Source organism: Bison bison, unplaced genomic scaffold (genome assembly GCF_000754665.1).
Source record: "Bison bison bison isolate TAMUID 2011002044 unplaced genomic scaffold, Bison_UMD1.0 scf7180017864472, whole genome shotgun sequence".
Taxonomy (NCBI): Eukaryota; Metazoa; Chordata; class Mammalia; order Artiodactyla; family Bovidae; genus Bison; species Bison bison.
This window is the reverse complement of record NW_011495033.1, coordinates 6,479,468-6,483,467: the sequence shown is the minus strand read 5'-3', so window position 1 is coordinate 6,483,467 and position 4,000 is coordinate 6,479,468. Positions and strand designations below refer to the sequence as shown.

The 4,000-nt window shown below is 43.4% G+C and overlaps 1 protein-coding gene and 1 pseudogene across 1 annotated transcript in view; one reads left to right on the top strand and one right to left on the bottom strand.

Annotated features, from left to right (window-relative positions):
- The window catches only part of LOC105004121, a 5,800-nt pseudogene extending 5,083 nt beyond the window's left edge, over positions 1-717 (bottom strand).
- MYO1D (myosin ID) overlaps positions 1-4,000 on the top strand; it is a 254,685-nt gene that overhangs the window by 128,749 nt on the left and 121,936 nt on the right. The gene's annotated exons all lie outside the window — the stretch shown is intronic.

Genomic DNA, 4,000 nt, shown 5'->3' with positions numbered 1-4,000 from the left:
GTCGCTGCAGTATTCTTGCCTGGAGGATCCCCATGGACAGAGGAGCCTGGCCGGGTCGGGAAGAGTCAGGCAGGACTGGGGGACCCAGCACAGCACAGCCTGGATGGGAGGGGACCCTTGGGGGAGAATGGACACACGTATATGTGTAGCTGTGCCGCTGCACTGTTCAGCTGAAACTATCACAACATCCTTCATTGGCCATACTCCAGTACGAAATTAAAAGTTCTTTTTTAAAAAAATTAAACCTTTAAGGTACTGACTGTGGTTTTACGTTTGCAAATAGTCTTAGCAGAAGATTTTCCTTCAACAAGAGTGGTATAAGATCATCACTTTATGTTTGCTGACTCTCATCGCTTGTAACGGACATCACCATGCATTGTCACATATCACTGGGAGACGGTCCGACCCTGGTCCTGAACTCTTAGGTATTAAATAAAGGAGCTTGTTTCTTTGTTACTGGTTGAGGTTCAGAGCTAAGGTTCTTTCCACTGAATCATCATAGTGAAGTTCTAGTGCACTGCAGGGAGAATCTGATTTTCTGATATAACAGACACATGGAAGATTTTCTTTTATTGGTATTATATCTAAATAAAGACGTCTTTGCAATGTGCTAGGGATGGAGATAATGTGGCGGGATAAACCCTTCGACCTCGTTTCTACCTTTTACTCACTGTCCTCCACACATTCAATACACTGTGATTGTCTGAGGTCTACCATGGTGCTGTGGCACTGTACTAGGTACTGGAAATAAAGAGGAAGAAGACAGAGTCTCTGCTCATTGTTTGGTGGGTGAGGCAGATATATACAGACGTCATCCCAGGACAGCTCATTACATGCTAAAACAAAGAGGCATGATTTGCTGAGAAAGCATGGAGGAGGGGCAGACATGGTTTCTCAGACAAGGAAGCAGTTCAGGGGTTCATAAGTGCAAACACTTGTGCATTTTTATGTATGGGGTACTTGTGTCTTTTTAGGACAGCTGGTAAAGAATCCCCCTGCAATGCAGGAGACCCCGGGTTGATCCGTGGGTCGGGAAGATCTCCTGGAGAAGGGATAGGCTACCTACTCCAGTATTCTTGGGCTTCCCTGGTGGCTCAGATGGTAAAGAATCTGCCTGTAATGCGGGAGACCTGGGTTTGATCCCTGTTGGGAAGATCCCCTGGAGGAGGTCAACCCACTCCAGTATTCTTACCAGGAGAATCCCCATGGACAGAGGAGCCTAGCAGCTACAGTCCATGGGGTCACAAAGAGTTGGACACGACTGAGTGACTAAGCATACAAAGGGATGTGTGAACAACTGCTTTTGGCAATGCAGAGGGACAAGTTTAGGAGACAAGATGAGGTTTGGTTTTTAGGAAGCTAATCCTGACAGCGTTAGCAAAGTATGGATGAACTGGGAAGAGGCCGATGAAATAAATACCATTCTAGTAAATATTTTAGGGGGCTCGGGACATGGTGCTACTGGTGATATTGGATTGAAATAGGGCCCCGAGAAGAATAAATTAAAGTAAGGTAATGAACTTCATCTTGGCTAGGTCAAACGAGTGGTCCCCAAGGAACCCTTATCTGAGTTTTCCCCAGATGGGCCGAGGACCCACCTGGCGCTCCAGGAAAGGTCTAAGTTTTGCGTTCACATTTGAGAATTTTTAGTCTTAAAGAGAGGGAAACTAGCAGCCTGTTCCCCCACTAGACCCAGGTCGTCCTCTCCTACAGTGAATGCCTCCTGGCTGCTGAGCCGAATTGTAAACTCCCTAAGGAGGAAGCTATGTCTTCTAATCTGTTGGTGTGCGTGATCTAAAATAGCAAGTTGGAACTTCCAGTTCTGGACAAGATACAATAGATTCATTTCTCCTCATCCTCCTCACTAATTACATCTGAAAACCATAAACATCATATTATAAAACAAACGTTAAGAAGACTCCTGAAAGATGGAGAGAAAGTGCACTAACTGGAGACTTGAGAAGCCACATGGCAGTGGGTTCCTTGGGATTTCTTTTGGTCTCTGTACATCCCATGCTAGAGAAGCCCCTTCCCAGATGGCACAGACCAAAAAAGTTCTCTTGTGCCAGAGGAATAGGAAGTGGGCAGCCTAGCAAAACAGAAACCTTTTTGACAATCAGTGTTCTTTTTGAGAAAAACACCCAGGAGCGTTGCAGCCGCTCCCCAACCCCCAACTTCCATCAGCAAAGGTCTCATAGAAAACCTGGACCTCTTCCCTTGCCTGGAGTTATTTTAATTCATTATTCATTTAATTAAAATTATTTTAATTCAAAGAAAAGACCAGTGAGGAGAGTAATTTAAGTAAGTTAGTGGTTTAAGAGGAAAAAAATAAATTCAAAATCATGTAAAACTTGATTCAATTAGTAAAACAAGTAGCTTTGTAAAATAATAATTTATCTAAGTTGAAGTTACTTAACAGTTTTACCTAAATCAATGGTTTTGTGTGATTAGAATCACTTGGGGAGGTTTTAAAAACTATGGATGCCCAGCCCTTTCCAAGCCCGAATAAACCAGAGTGTCCCCAGTGATTCTCACGTGCAGTCAAGTTTGAGAGCATCAGCCTAAATGGACCGGAGGGAATAGACAGAATACAAGTGGAGAAATTTTAACAACTCCTGAATAGTCAAAATAACTATGATGGGGTTTGTGCACTAAATTTTGCATGCTCTTTCTAAAGGAGGGCCCTCTTGGGCCATTTATCTTGCATCATGCACCCTTGTGATGAATCTGATTATCTGGTCCCCAAGCCCACAACAGTAAATCTGAAGCAGTAATTAAAAGGGAGTCAGTCTCTCACAGGCGGTCATATTGATGTTTGCAGTACATGAAAACTGAACGTACAGGAGGGCTCAGAGGAGACTTAGTTCAGTTCCACTAGATGGCTTGGTATTAAAAACTTGTTGGAGTGATTTCTTGAGCTGTCTCCTCAGAGCAGTCGTTTTGGAATTAAAATTCAGTTTTTCACGAAACTACTGGGTCCTAAGCTGCAAACCCAGGAATTCAAACTGCCAGAGAGTTGAGAGAGACCTCCAATAGGTCTGAGATTTTTAGCCGAAAGGAAACAATTAGCCATTTGGCTGATACCCAGCTATTTGGCTGATATTGGTAGGTTCTAGCCCCATTTCCAAAGAATAGCAAGAAGAGATAAGAAAGCCTTCCGCAGTGATCAATGCAAAGAAATAGAGGAAAACAACAGACTGGGAAAGACTAGAGATCTCTTCAAGAAAATTAGAGATACCAAGGGAACATTTCATGCAAAGATGGGCTCGATAAAGGACAGAAATGGTATGGACCTAACAGAAGCAGAAGGTATTAAGAAGAGGTGGCAAGAATACACAGAAGAACTGTACAAAAAAGATCTTCACGACCCAGATAATCACGATGGTGTGATCACTCACCTAGAGCCAGACATCCTGGAATGTGAAGTCAAGTGGGCCTTAGAAAGCATCACTATGAACAAAGCTAGTGGAGGTGATGGAATTCCAGTTGAGCTATTTCAAATCCTGAAAGATGATGCTGTGAAAGTGCTGCACTCAATATGCCAGCAAATTTGGAAAACTCAGCAGTGGCCACAGCACTGGAAAAGGTCAGTTTTCATTCCAATCCCAAAGAAAGGCAATGCCAAAGAATGCTCAAACTACCGCACAATTGCACTCATCTCACACTCTAGTAAAGTAATGCTCAAAATTCTCCAAGCCAGGCTTCAGCAATATGTGAACCATGAACTTCCTGATGTTCAAGCTGGTTTTAGAAAAGGCAGAGGAACCAGAGATCAAATTGCCAACATCCGCTGGATCATGGAAAAAGCAAGAGAGTTCCAGAAAAACATCTATTTCTGCTTTATTGACTATGCCAAAGCCTTTGACTGTGTGGATCACAATAAACTGTGGAAAATTCTGAAAGAGATGGGAATACCAGACCACCTGACCTGCCTCTTGAGAAATCTGTATGCAGGTCAGGAAGCAACAGATAGAACTGGACATGGAACAACAGACTGGTT